Raw genomic sequence first — 15,790 nt, 5'->3', positions numbered from 1 at the left:
CATCGCACTCGTTCTACATGGTCTGCCCTATAGTCCTCAGTTCTGCTTAGGAAGTCCAGGCCGCATGTGCACGTCGTTCCGCCAGTATTTTGTCAGAAGTTTCCCGCCGAAAACAAGAGCCAGACCACTTGCGAACGCGTACGGGCACACTTTCGCTGAACGAAGCCATAGCTTTCCGGCAACGCCAGGCTTGATAGGCAGAAAAATCAATTACGCGGAAGGTACTCGGGAGAAACACTGCCTTGTAAGCGCGCCTTCCTGCGCTATTGCCGCTCCGGAGACGGTCGAAATTTAGCGGCCGTACAGAATATTGGTTTCCACATATCACGCGCCCAACCGCCGCCCAAAAATAAAATGTGCCCTGCGGCCTCGTCTTGACTCTCTTCCTGCTCGACGATAGCGGCCGTGTTTTATCTGGAACGATACAAAGAAGAAATTGCGGCACACATAACCTGCGTTACGTTAAACCGGGGAGGAGGTGCAGCGGTGGCTGTCGGCCTTAATACCAACGCGTTCGAACTTAGTTACACTTAACAAGGCGAAAAGAATGCCGTAGAAGTTCGTGTTCCGCGTAAAGCGAGAAACTTTGACTAGAACATCTGAGCTACTGTTTGGTTGGAAACGAGTCGCGAAGAACACCCTGCGTTGTCTTACAGCGGAGTAGGCTGCATGCGGGCGCCTCTTGTGACTGGGCGTGTTTCTGCGCATGCACTTCGCTCTACTGGCGCCTCGCTGTTTTCAACTGGAAACGCCTCAATTCTTGGCGAAGTGGTGCTTCCCTACTTGCTAAGCACGTGTTTTGGGCACCCGTGTTCTTTTTTAGGTAAAAACTGCAAACTTCTCTTTCATTAAATACTTGGTGCACTCTAGCCGTGGCGCAGTATTCTCAAGTTTATTATTTACATATTGGGTGGATTCTGTGACACTGCATTCTTGTAACCGATTCGTTAACTATTGCCTCTATGGCAGAAGTTACATTTGCTTGTTTCAGCTTTAACGCTATTAATTTTCATGAGAAGTTTATTTAAATTCGACCGCGTTTCTAAGCTCGAAAAATCGCGTGAGCGCTGAGGCTGCCGTAAGCTCCCAGAACCTCGCTTCAAGATGTTTCCTGCTTGTTCTTTTCTCCGACACCCACGACAACTGCACTGAAAATGATTTTAGGAAACAGGAAGAATCCAATAGAAGCTAATCACCGTGGACAGGCGATAATCGTGTTTCCTTCCTAGCAATGTTTTGCTCCGCACCATTTCTGAGACCTACACCTACTTCGCATATTTTTATCCTCACGGCTACTGGGAAATATTTACTGTTGATATTCTCTATTTAAATATTGGAGTGGGCGTTGCCATAAATAAAAAAGTTCTCATCTGCAGCGCCTTTACTGCAGGTTTAGGTGCCCCTGCTTACTGTACGCAAATTAGAAAAGCATCTACGAAAAGCTGATTGGAAAAAAGCTTGTTTTTGCGCCTCTTCGCAGCTATTTGGAAATTTTCGCCGCGTCTTTTTGGACTCTGAGTGAATTTATTCTCAAAAGGAAACATAAATTGGTTTGGTTAATTGGTTTATTGGGGTTTAACGTCCCAAAGCGACTGAGGCTATGAGAGACGCCGTAGTGAAGGGCTCCGGAAATTTCGACCACCTGGGGTTCTTAAATGTGCGCTGACATCGCAAAGTACACGGGCCTGTAGAATTTCGCCTCCGTCGAAATTCAGCCGCCGCGGCCGGGATTGAACCCGCGTCTTTCGGGCTAGCAGCCGAGCGCCGTAACCACTGAGCCACCACGGCGGGGCAAAACATAAATTAACGGCACATGACCCATAAGGGCACATAAGCCAACGTAATTGTTATTAATTCTCAGCGAAAAAAAAAGAAATCTCCATCTTAAAAGTGTAACCTAGCAAGAATTCTAGTAAAAATAAACTTTCCCAGGCAAATGCAACTGCGTACGCCTGTTACTCACAACAAATTCCTCTCAGGGTATAAGTAGGATATATTTCCCTTTCTTTACAGCAAGCTTGCATTCATGTGAAACTGCTTGTAATCTATGATATCAAACCAGTCTGCTAGCGAGAGGAATGTTCACCGCAGTTGGTTTTGCTGCAAATGACTTTCCGTATTATCTGCTGCCTGTAAGAACTCGAGAAATCCACGCTATATCATGAAGCCACAGAATTTTTTTTTTATGGCGTTCGCCTCCAAACTGTAAGGTTGACGTTGAAGACGATGCTTTCTAACTACTCGATTTTCTTGCCCTCTGATTCTCTTCATTAAAAAAATAGGATCTAGCTAGCGTAGTTCTACAGTTACTGTGTAGCCCTGAAGGGAACCGGAACTGACTCAATTCAAAGCAAGCGTTGCAGGATCACTGACTGCCTCGAAGCAAATCTTGGCGAATGTTGGCACCAACTTGAACGTTTTTGGCTAGATCGGAGGAAAAAACGTGGCGGGGGAGTTTCATGGGTAAAGGGAGCAATGGGAGTGTATCCTTCTGGCTGTTCGTCACCGTCCTTGTCTAAGCCCCTTTTAAGACGGCGACAGTTATTATTTCAGTTTGGGGTAGAAGATTTGCCGTGTTCACTTTTTTTTTGCTGAATGCAAATTACTTTAAGCATGCATCGTGAAGGTATGGGATGGCAGGGATCAGGGGAGGACGACAACACGTTACAATATTCTGAAGAACAGACTGGTGGGTGCGTTGGCTCACGACTAGTTGAAAGAAAAGCAAAGCGCATAAGACGCACACAGGGCGAAGAAAGGAGCGTACGCGGACAGGGCGGTACTGCAACTTAGGCTTTACTGCATGATGTCGACTAATTTAACTAGGGGAAAAGGAAGGAAAAGGCTTTTAGTTAGCAGATAAAAAACACACATGGCTTCATAATGATATGTTGTCATTGCCGTGGCGCGCGCTCGATCTGAGATATCGCGCAATACAACCTCAGCTGCAGTAGCGTCGGGTTAATGTATATTTCTTCGTCCTGTGTCCGTCTCGTGTGACTTGTTTTGAACTAAGCACGTTACTCTCAGATGTTATTTATTGGGCGTGCAAATAATACGAACAGTGGGCCAACCAGCTACAAAGCATACAGGAGGAAATCGTCAGCAACAGCAGGCCACGTGAGAAGAGATTCCGACTTACCAGACAGAGTACACGGGTGCGGCTTCGACGGCGAGCGTGAGCCCGAGCCCAGAATAGCGGCAGCGCACAAAGGGGTTCTCGAGCTCCGCGTTCTTTGGACCAAACCATCCCGGGCAACTGCCGCTAAAGGCAAGCTGTGCTTAATAACGCTGGTGAAAAACATTTATTCAGAAAATAAATAAGAGCCATCCGGAAATAGGTGGATCCTTTAATCCAGGGCCCCCGTGTTGCGCGCTGCCGCTCGAGCCTTTTCCACCAGGCGTGGAAAACAGAGCGTCAACAGAGCGCGAGGAAAGCTAGCGCGCGAGCTGGGAAGAGCCGTCTGCGGCAGTCACACCTCTCGCGTCGCTGTTACCAGATCTCGCCTGCTCCGCGGGAATTTGCATATGAGTCTAGGTGGCTAGGTAGCGCTACCATCGCTATTCTCGACCCCCCACTTGTCTTTGCGCATATTCTCAAATCCAATATGAATACGAAACATTTCTTTTTTTCGAAAACAGGTATTGCGCATGACGGAAAACGCAGCGGTGCTCATACAAAATTATACCTAGAAATTCAATGCTGTGGAAGAGTGGTACGACAGTACTGCCAGGTGTCCACGATAACAGCGGTCGTGATAATAGGCAAATGGAATATAAAACTGTTTTTTTCTGAGAGAGAGACTCTTTAATGATATGCAGAGTGCGTTGATATATACCAAGTTATACAAAATACAAAAATCAGGAATAACATTTGGTTTAGTTCATGTTAATTGTAGGGTACTGTATTTGAGCTTCTGAGCTTCTGATATGAGAGACGCCATTGCGGAGGGCTTCCGATTAATTTCGCCCATCTGGGCTTCCTGAACGCGCACTGATATCGCGCAGCATCATGATGTCTTTAGCGTTTTGCCTCCATCAAACCGCCGCGGCTGGGATTCGACCCCGCATCTTTGGGCTGAGCAATCCAACGTCATAGCCACGAAGCCACCGCAACGGGTCAAATCCGGGTTAAATTTGTGCTCAAATGCGAGTCGGGTTTTCACCAGACGCAAAATGAGCGTCGTCCCTTAACAAAACACAGAACAATGAAGCACATATGATGTCACTACAATGTAACAATAACAATCATGGACCTGAAATAAAACTTTAGGGCCCTCACTTCTACGGTTTTGCGAATGAAACCCTGTAATGTATTTGTGTGGTTGGCACATGGTAAGTAGGCACCTCTGAATCAACTTCAGAGGTGAACCCGTTATTTCAAAGTACATATGTCCATATAAGAGGACTTGGTGGTTAATGGGGTCGGTTGTTTTGGCTGCTAATAAATAAGGTTTTCAGAAGCGATTTGACAGCAGCAGATGAAAATTTTGAGCAAATTTAATAGGCGGTCGTTTTGTCAACTAGCCTGGTCTGAAGCCAAACCAATGCCCCATAAATGGTTAAATTTAGAAAACAAGGTTTTGATAAGTCGTGTATGTAGAAGCTTTTCCGTGTTACTGACAACAGAAAAAAACAGACCTGCTCAGGCAAATGGCAACAGTGCATCAAGCACTTTGAGTACTGTCAGCACGAAAGGTTGCCTATAGTGCCTTCTGCTCCAAATTAAAAAAATATTTTACAATATTTACCATTGTTCTATAAATCGCAGAATTTAGTGAGAGCTATCATGAGAGTGATAACTTTTTCTCATCTCTACCCCTTCCACCTCATCCTTAATCCCTTCCTTCACCAGGGAAGCTTTTAAGCTAGTTGGCCGCTCATGACTAAACTTGTAGCGCTTGAAACACAGGGATGGAACGAAGCAAATGTGTTGTCCACTTGGTCCCGTGGCTTTCAAACGCTAAAAGTTTCGTCCTTCCTTCACGGCGCGGTCCAGCGCTGTCACTGTGCCGAAATAGTTCAGATGGGCGAGCTATTGAAGATCCAGAGGTCCCTCGTTAGATCCCGGAATAAAATGCGTATATCTACTGCCCAGAGACCATTTTCATGCACACACAAAGTGATGAAATGTCAATGACAAGAAGTGTCACGCCAGGTGACTAAATTCTCTCCGCTGTGATCGTCACCCCATGCTTACAAAAGATATTCATGGCGTTGGAATGTGAACAGATGGGGATAAGAGTTAACAAAGAACACCTTAGTAACCTTCAGCTCTCTGATAACATTCACATGCTATAAATAACAAAGAAAAGAAAGCGCAGAATACGCACACATAGCACAATAGTGGGAGAAAAATGTATATATAAAAAAACAAAACAAATGTTCAAAAGTATGGGAAGGGAAACAACGGTATACAATAGAGAGGGATGCACTAGCATAGGTAATCGAGATTTTGAGAGCCCCTCTCAAAGTGTCGAAGCTTGTGTACTCGAAGCATTCCAGTGAGAAACGAACGAAAAAGCGAACTGACGAATGGACGAACTAAGGACGAACGCCTGAACGGACGCATCCGCCAACATTGCTTTGTTGGCCTGAATCAGAGTATCAACGAATGACGGCAGTGCTTCACTCCGTGGGTAACAACCATCGTTCCTGGATGCAAACCTGGCCATGAAACCAAAAAGGAATTTATTAACATACCGTACGCAGGAGGCCCCCGTGGTAGAAGGAAACAGGCAATGAATTTTTCACCAAATTCGCCGCGTGAGCGTTTGCACACGCGCGTTAAAGATGAAAAACGAGCGTCGAGTGCGGGTTCCAATGATTTCCGAGAGTTCGTCCTGGGAAGACGGAGGGCGCAGCGGAGGCAGCCGCGGACGACGATCAGTCTTCATTGAGCGGGCGCATTTTTACTGCGGCACATGTCCGCCAACCTTCGCAGGCTGATTACGGCACATCTCTCTCACCGCCGCTTCAGTATGAAAATGTGCGCCCCTAGTCGGCGCTCATTTTTTTGTTTTCCTTCGTTAAATTATTTCGAGAAAAATATAATTTGCTCCGGGGCCTTAGCTCTTTCATTTATAGCTTCTGCTTGTCGTTGCTAACAAAATTGACTTTTTCTTTCGTGTATGTTGATGTTGCTTTCTTACTTAAAAGACATATTTATTATTTTTTATATTGTGTTTCTTTTCCGCCTTTTGCCAGTCTGTTAGATTCTTTCAAACTACAATTCCGTGACGCCCTGCATGCAGTTCCTGCCTGGGGTGGCCGCACTGCGCACAACGGCTATCCAGCACCTTATCTTTACGTTCGGCGTAGCTTAAAAGTATTGTTTTTTTTTTTTGTCGGCGGTAGTTAGATTCGGAGACTGAGACACAACGGAGTTATGGGGGTGCGCTTGTTTCAGACATTGTTTTGTCCAGGAAAAAATCGGGGCCGACACCAATAGGCTCATACGCTGCGTGCAGACAACTGCGTTGGCGGGGGGCCCAAGTGTCCTGGAGCGCCACTCGTTTGCGGTTCCCAGTGGGTTTGTTGCCCGCGCTATCTCAGCGATTCTAGGAAATGTCGACACTGTAAGCGCCTCGGGCAGCGACCCTCACGGGGTAGCTCGAACAAGGCCCCGCGCTGTAAACACGGTAGGCATAAAGCGATTACGAAATTTCCGGCGTGCAGTCCACGGAATATACACGTTCAAAAGTTAAATTTGTTTGTGTTTGTCACGATACGGAGTTAGTAAAGTAGGAAAGAAGAGAGGAACATTGAAGCACAAGAAAAAAGCACGAGATAGACGGAACTTCTGACACGTTATGGAAGATGAAGAAGAAGAGGTAGAAAATTCGGCAAGACGAGAAAGATGAAGAAGTTGAAGGTAAGAAATAGGATGATTTGTATTTGAACAAAGAAGAGGAAAAGAACGATGATGGCGAAGAAGAACAAGTGAAATTGTAGTATATTTTCAAGCCGTAGACATGAAGATTTATTACAAATTTTTACGTAAATGAGAATAGAAGAATAAAGTAGTGTGTTAGGATAGAAGAAGGGGTACAACAAGAAAAGAGGTCACATGGACGGGCGAAGAACGTTCCAGCCCTTCACTACGGCGTCTCTCACAGCCTGAGTCACTTTGGGACGTTAAACGCCATAAACCAAACTAAACATTAACGCGTGTAGATTAAAATATTGCGGCACCATTATATAGGATTACAGGCTAAAGGAAATACAGACGACGCAATAATAAAAAAATATGCGGATGCAATCAAGTTTTCGGGGTAAGCAACAAAACTATACAAGGAGGTGTTGTGTTCCACCTTCGGTGTTACAAGGTTCAGGTTATATAGAAAAAGTCACCACAGCACCTATGATACAAACCATCGACAATACAATTAGCAGGAACAGTCTCTAAACGATATTAAGATCAACAACAATAGAGTACTAGCTACAAGAATATGCAGGGGCACCCCGAAGTGTGCAAGCCACTCTTCTTGACCGCGTAACGCACGTCATCAAAGCTTGAATTATGTGTGCCGCCTCATCAACGATTTCTGCACTTCCCCCGTTTTCTTTCTTAAGTTCGCCACCTTTGAAAAATGGGTTTTTGTTTTGTAAAAATGGCATTTTTTCTTTTTTATATTTCGCGAATTCCCAAAGATTCAAAAATCTTTTGCAGCAAGAATAATGTTCGTATCTTATTTTGTTCAAAAGATATAGCCAACTTTCGAACAGGTGGTGAACAGTTCTGAAACCGAAACTGATGTGGTTTGGTAACAGAAAATGATAACTCAGCGATAATCAGCGGCGTATATTGAAAATTTTCTGTTTTGTTTTAGTCTGATATGTAAAAGATTATTCAAAGGCAATTCGTAAGGCTTCCTTTTTTTTTAAACATTGCTTTAAATTTCTGCAAGGGGGATGCAAGACGCTACAAGTATGGCAACAAACGTCTCCGTTGTTAACTTTGCGCACTTCACGCTATCGCTTTGAATGCTACCGGATTCGTCTTTCAATGATGGCAGCAGAAGTACAGCAGATATTTTGAGAGAAGCAGGCATCGAATCTGGCCACTACACTCTCCTAGCATGTTGCACCAGTGACCATTACCATGTGACGAAGGCCCAGCGTCAGTCAACGGGCGAGGCAAAACATCTCCGCAAGAAAAGACGGGCAGCAACACATGCCAAAACAGAGCTCGTGTCAGCTAAGCAGGGCCCTAGCTATGAATCTGGAGGATTTTAACTTCCTAGGGCATGATGATTGTGTTTCTACAAGGATTGAAAAACTTTAATCTTGTTTTTCTCAAAACTTTATTTCTCGCACTTTCGTGTTGCGCAAACAGTGATAACTTCCAAATGAATATATATTTTTCCATGAAACTTTGCACACTAGTTCCTTTGTTACTAGCCTGTGCAATGAACTAGGATATATGAAATCGATTGGAGAGTTTTGGTAAAATCATGTTTTATGTCAAGGAAGGTAGGCAAAAATGACACATTTTTGTGTTTTCTTCAGAATTTTTGTTATACCTTTTTTCTCAACTATCGGATTGCAAAGATCCTAGTTGGTTGCACAGTATAGTTAGTTGGCTAACTCTGTGCCGAAAAGTTTACAATTCCTGCTCTTCATTCACTAGTTATGAGTGTTTGCATAACAGCCATGTTTTGGCAATTTTTTGTGAATAATAAATGCCAGCATGGCTTTTTTCACTCTTTTTTGCTTTTGAATATTATATAAAGTGGTGCTTTATAACGTAAATGTGAAATAAAAATTTAGTGGTCAACATTTTAAAAAATTTTGAAAAAGGTGGCGTCATACCTTAGGTCTTTTTGTAGTTATGACCGTCAGGAATCTGTTCCCCTGTTTTAATCCTTAAGTATACGTGTGCTTCGTGAGTTACTGTGTGCGTAAAGTGCATCGTTTCGTGCGCAAAAACCGGGTCTATTCCTTGGCCTGTTAGGCATCCATACGCAGAACGCGCACCTACTGTAGGTGGCAGTGTTCTGCACTTTATTTGCTTTATTTGGTTGCGGACTGTACAGTATGTTTGTTTTCAATACCATTATGTATCATGCGATACGCAACATGGTTCCTCACAGCCGCGACAGTTTTCTTTAATATCAAATGATTATAGTTGCGATGTGCTTCCCTTGCCAATATACTGCTAGCTGGCTTTACGATATTCCATAACCACAGCCCGATGGACAAGACACACAGAAAAAATGGCTGTGGCTTAGCTTGGTTAAGCCCGGTAATTGCGAAAGCAATATCCGTAGCTACGCCATGGTTCAGCTGGTAGTGTAGCTGGTGGTGGCGCTTGTGGTTAGACTTGTGGTGATGCATCGGTTATACAATCCAATCCAATCCAATCCAATCTGCTAATATGGTAGCTACCGGCCTCGCTACGCTACGGGCTGAAAGTGCAACTAGTATTGCTTTCGCAATAAAAGACAACACAGCGCTGTCGTCCTTGACCGGCTGAGGGCTGAACACCGGCCTGCGGGGCCGAGACTTCAGGCCGGGTGATTTTCTTCCGGACGCAGAAACCCAGCATTCTTGCTGTGTACGACGCAGCGGCAACAACTGGCACAAAACGAAGAGGATCAGCATCAGACGCAAAAGTGCCCTTTGTACGAGAAATCAAGTCCGACCAGACAAGTTCTTGGACGAGTTGGTAACGGTATTCCATAGCTACAGAGAGACGGACATGACACAGCAGAAAAGACAAAATGCAGCTGTGCGTTGTTTTGTTCTTTTCGGTGCCTCGTTCGTCGCGCTGCAGTTACGGAATACCGTCACCGAATAGCCCAACAAATTGTCTTGGCTTTACGAGTACTTACTGGAACCAACTGGAGTACTGGTTTATAGCCCTCGTTGCTTTCTTTTTCTGAAAAAAAAAGAAAACGATATTGAATTGAAGTTCGCCGCAATTCGGATAACGGCTACATCATTCCAGAAGTCGTCCTGGGTAACAACCTGCTGGAAAATAGTAATTTTCCTGCATCACAGCCGAAAAGAGACACCTCAAGGATGCGTCAGTGCTGGCGTAGGGGCAACGTGTGCGAAAAGAGGAAACGTGTGAACGTAGTCAGCGTTAAGGTTTGGTTTGGTTTCTGGGGTTTAACGTCCCAAAGCGGCTCAGGCTATGAGAGGCGCCGTAGTGAAGGGCTCCGGAAATTTCGACCGCCTGGGGTTCTTTAACGTGCACTGACATCGCACAGTACACGGGCCTCTAGAATTTCTCCTCCAAAGAAATTCAACCGCCGTGGCCGGGATCGAACCCGCGTCTTTCGGGTCAGCAGCCGAGCACCATAGCCACTGAACCAGCGCGGCGGCTGTAGTCAGCGTTAATTATTACTGGGGCCAGGGCAGTGACTAGCCAGCAAATAAACGCCGCGGTCCAGATGCTCCAGAGATTTTATATCGCGGGTGAACTTAGGCCGCCAGTAAAAGCCTCAGACTTGTCCGTATAGCAGTCACCAGGGTGGCGTGAGAGCTTGAAGCTACCGTCGCGAAGAAATTCTCTTCGCTCGCTAGCTTTCGAGAGTGCTTCGTTCCATATCTTCATCAGTGGAAAGCTTTTGCGGTATTTTTAACTTGTTTTACAAATACTGAACTGCAATTTCGCGTCATACGCAGTCTAACAGGACGACAGGTATGATCGCCATATGAATACAGCATACTTAAATAATCTAGCTCGCCAGCCTAGTATCCAGCAAATAGCGCTTTCTATGCTGCAGATACGAGCTACAAAAGCTGCTGCTATGGCGATGGTTGGAATTCCGCTTGGAGCACTTGGAAAGTTTTCTTTCTCGTATTTGAGCACATTTCTGACGCAAACTTTAACCGCGGCTTGAATTTTTGTTCCGGTTTCGGTGTCAACTTTACAGCAATATCTTGACAAGGTTCGGTTGACACTGCCAAGAATAGCCGCTGGAAACTGCCGTGCCTATTGTAGAAAAGTTCAAGAAAAGTGCCAAACATCAGGCACACAAGGAACCGATCTACACCATGCAGAATCCTTCTTTCGCTCACTACAGATGCCTAAAACGTTCCGGTAGTTCATAAATAGCTGGTGCAACAATAACTCACCACCCTGCAGAGTCTGATGGCCCCGCGGCGGCGCTGTATGCGTGCATTTGATGGGGTTTATCTTGCGTGAATGGATCCATTCCACGTGTTCTCGGGACCATGGCCTCGCAGCTCATGATACGCCTGCACAATGAGGATGCCACTGCGGGCTGGAACACCCTAGTCCAGACTCTTAAGTTTTTTGGGCGGAAGTTCCTGACAAGGCCTCTTTGCAGAAATCTCACATAGGGATCTTAAGCGGCTTAAGCGCCACCTAGTAAGAGTGAAAGCATTAGCTCCATCTTCATGACGTCTCTCGGAGTCCTGCTTAAGGGCCGTAAGACGGACAAGAGATTGCTTGCGAAGCGGCTTTTGCGTGTTCAACAGCTTGATGCCGTCATACCCCTAACGCTATGACGACAGCTGTGTGGTCTTTGTGTGATTTCATTGCATTTGTTGGCTCCTTGAGAGACTGAAGGCACTACATGAGGGGAGGCAACTGAGCATATTAAGGCGGAAGCCTTTAATGCCTCATCGTTGTAAGCAGGAGTTGTCGACAAAAAAGTAACGATTTTCAATTGGCCTAAATAGTCGTAACTTCACAGTGCGCGAATTTCAAACTGGGCCAATTGTACTTTGGCTAGTAACCATGCAACCAATTAAAGGGATCGTATAGTGATGCTCCAAGTAAATGGGACAGAGTTTAGTTAACTGCTGTATTAATCAATTAGCCTAATTAACTTTTCTAGTCAGACCAGATAAATAAATAAAACCTAGCAGGAAATTGGTCGAATTCGGGAATCGAACCAGGCTCTCTGGAGTGTAAGACGAGCACGCTTACCACTCCGCTATGCCAGCTGGATGGTTTGCAATGAACAAAGGCGCGTATAGTGAATAAGGTGTCTTCGTTCGCTCTCATCTTCCTTTTCGTTACGGCGAGGTTCAGGTGTGCACCGAGATATGCGAGACAGATACATTTCCTTTCCTCAAAAACCAATTTACCGGCGAGCAAGGCATAGAGCCGAACGGGCGATGGCGTTCTGTGGACTCCCTGGCAGCGTTGCAAGACGCTGTCGCGTTCCACTCTTAGAGGCGAAGCTTAACATCTGAACCACACATCAGTGACTCAAGCAGCATCACCGCGCTTAAGGCTTTCGCTTCACCGCACTTTGGGTCAACAAAGTGCCCCCCTGAATTTTTTTATCGTTGCTTAAAGTTATGGACAAAGGGAAGTGCGAAATACGACGCAGGTCAAAGCGAATAGAAATTAAGAGAAATAACCGAAAATAAAATCATCGCAGATATATTCCCCGCGTTTTTCAAGCGGCTCAACGCGAACCATCGACGCGCGTGCTCAAGATATTCTCCAGAAGGCAGAGTACAAGCTTCAAACCGAAAGCTGGCTATGAAAGGCGAACGTAAGATAAGAGCAGCGCCATTGATGTCGATAGGACTCGCGGAACACAGTGAATGGCGCAACTCAGACCTAAGGCTGGCGACTTGTGTCGCACGCACATGCTATTGACCTCCGGAGCGCGAACGGGTGCACTTCGCTGAATGCTGCTGACATCTCCGTCAGTCAGAGATAAGTACGGTACAGCGGCTAACAAGTGCTCCGTCCATGGATACTGTCGAACGCTAGATAGAAAACAGAAGCGCTCGTGCCTTGATTACGGCGTGTAAAAAAAAATCATTCGTTGAGTGCTAAGTACCGTCCTCCAGGTCCCGTGATTTTGCCGTGTAATAATTTTTGCTAGTGGGCCGATCGGAAGTAGGACGCGGTTGTATGGAGCAAATTCTTTTCTTATCATGTTTTCATCCCTAGGTTGTTCGGTGTTAAGGGCTTGAAAAGTCCCCCGCCTTGGCCCCCATATGGGCGGAATACTCGCCAGCGAGCGCGGTCGCTATGGGAACAATTTTTCCCCGGGGAAAAACCGATCGCTCGCCGCTAACCAACAGGAATGCAACCAGCAGGCTGCGCTCATGTCTCGCCCTTCAATATCTCGCACAATCCAGCGGTCACCAGCGCTGGCACAACAAGTGGATACACAGTACGTGTTTTCCAGCGGCGAATTTTGGTATTCGTAAAGAGGCTATCGGGAGTGGGATCTCCATTCACCGGAGGCCAACTCTCTTAGCAAAGCTGGTCTCACGAGAATAAAAAAAATGGCGATATCAGCAGGTTCTCTGCGCTTAATTATCGTCGCCCACAATTGCGCTGTGAGCGATTAGTTAAAGGCGAAAAGCACCTGAAGGCCCTACCCTAGCAATGATGGTTGTTTACCAAGTACCAAATATAGTATAATTCACCAGCTTGCAGTTGAAAGCATCCCACTTGGAGATCTGCCCACAAAATGCAAATCATTCTGAAAGAAGCGTTTTGGAATGTACTGAAAAATTACAGAGCCAAACTGAAAGATATTTTTTCAGACAAGACAAAGAAATGTAAGTGATGAGCAAGTACCAGAAAAAACAAATACACTGCTCCCAAAAAGTTTCGAATACAATCGAACCTCTCCCAAAACCCCCTTTCCTTGCATCTTATCAATGTAGCGAGAAAAAAAAAAAGGGGGGGGGGGGGTCCGCTAAGAAATGTGCAATTGCAAAGCCAAAAAATCCTTCATTTCAAAACTTGTTTTGCTCTTTGTATACTCTTTCTCTTTTTTGTTTCGTTTCCCGTTTTTGCCACGCATGTCGGCAAGGGAACCCTGGAGATTATAAGTCTGCAGATGCTCTGAAAAATAAAAAAAGAGGCTGACTGCTTGGTTAACACCTGGCGGCGATAATTTACGTCACAGCTCTAAGTGATTCTTAGGAGTAGGTGCCCAATAAATTGTTGAAACGTTAATTTCCACGATCAACTATCAAACGTATTTGCAGCTTCACTCAAACTCATTTACTTTGAAATGTTCGTTGGCGTTCATCCCCGTCTCCGACATGAATGAGATCGAAGTCCACAAAATGTCGGGGTGCGGTGAATCTAGCGTGCGCATGATCCACAGACATCAGACGGTGTGCTGCCAATGAAAAGATATGAACCTCACGTAGTTGTCCCAGAACACACCTCGTGGTGATGGTACAGAGCTCTAGATTAGCGGATACGTACTAGCGTAGGCGTTTAGATCTTTTCATTGGGTACGCAAGCATTGAAAAATGCCTGCAAACAGGTTCAGAGTTCACACTTCTCTTTCCACCGTGCTTGCGCCCAGCCCCACAACCAAGGTGGCGCTATAGCAGGTGCGCGCCTCACCTGGCCACGCAGCAGGCAAGCGGCAATCCGGTGTACGACTATCTTAGTACGTCTCTGCGGCACTATAACTGCATTTTGGTGTGTGTGTCTGTGTGTGTGTGGGGGGGGGGGGGCAAGTTGTGGCAGCATCGAGAGGCCCAGCGCGTTCCCATAAAAGTTCACCCGAGAGCTTGCTCGACACGAACGGCTCGCCCCGAAGAGCTACGAATGCACTTGACTAACGTGGAGAATTGGGCGTGTTGGTACATGTCTTGAGCAAATAAAAGGCAGCGCAAGGAGACGAGGACCACACGAGACAACAAGGACGGCGCTGATGCGCGGTCCTTGTTGTCTCGTGTGGTCCTCGTCTCCTTGCGCTGCCTCTTATTTGTTCAAGCTAGGACGCTGCAGCCAGAGCTGCTGGGAAGAAGGGACATCGCCCTTTCGCGCCTTCCTCTCATCACATCCACCTCCGCTCTCCTAATCTCCCTTCCCCCTTCCCCTCAGCGCACCTGCGCCCGCGGATACTCCTGACACGATCTCGGGAGTCGACGCATTGACAGCTGTCGCTGTATAGTGACGTCACTCCATTCCTGCAGACGCACTCCCGCACTCTATAAGGTAGGTGTAAGATTCTAATGTCGATGTTTTGGTTTGTGTGCCCTGCAAGCTTTTTAAGATATGCGCTACGGTAGGCGAATGACTGCCTTGCCTTAATAAACCTCTGACACACTACACGGATGGGGCACCAAATGCTAGTGTATGGTACTAATGCGAGAGCATTATATGGCTCATCGGCGACGAAACCTGGCTGTGCTCACCAGCAGCAGTGGTTCCAAAACTCCCCAGGGACGTCACCATCGTCTCGAATGACGTCAGCAGCAGACCATAAGATATAGTGACTTCTCAATGAAGAAAACTCAAATTTCTTCCGAAGGTGCGGGGAACTGAACCAAGGAACTTGAGAATACGAGGCGAGCACGTAACCCACAGACCACAAGACCACGTTACTTCCTGGCGATTAAAGGTGAACGTAGTGTATGCGTTTCCTTACGACTGTATATTACTGAGCCGGAGTTTCATTAGAAAGGAAGGTGTCTTAAATGAACCTCGCAACAGAGCTCACGATGAGACAATGAGACGATGAGACAAGGCGGAAATGGAACAGGAAGCACCCGCTAACATCCAGGTTTTTGAAAGGCAATTCTGGGGAGCATCCAGCATAATACTGCGAGAAAAGTAGTAGTTTTTCGCTTGTCGTAATTACGGTGTTAATCGAGCGTTCCGAAGATCTAAGAGCGATATCGTTGAGAAATTGTCAAGTAAGAGACAAGAGGAGCGTTAGTCCAGCTTCATTTTTTTCTCAGGTCTGTAAAAAGCGGAACACTTGGATGGGAACATGGGAGGCGACGTGCAAGATGTGCGGAACCGTTATATAAAACTCGAAAATATAGACGGGTGGTAGTCGGCCTCTTGTATGTTACATGTGAGTGT

At 46.1% G+C, this 15,790-nt stretch overlaps 1 protein-coding gene across 1 annotated transcript in view; it reads left to right on the top strand.

The window, feature by feature from the left end:
* The window catches only part of LOC149357285 (frequenin-1-like), a 410,602-nt gene that overhangs the window by 145,563 nt on the left and 249,249 nt on the right, over positions 1–15,790 (top strand). The window lies entirely within an intron of this gene.

This window comes from Amblyomma mixtum, chromosome 3, assembly GCF_055824585.1.
Source record: "Amblyomma mixtum isolate Tamu chromosome 3, ASM5582458v1, whole genome shotgun sequence".
Taxonomy (NCBI): Eukaryota; Metazoa; Arthropoda; class Arachnida; order Ixodida; family Ixodidae; genus Amblyomma; species Amblyomma mixtum.
The sequence above is the reverse complement of the archived record's forward strand: the minus strand, read 5'-3'. Positions and strand labels throughout refer to the sequence as shown.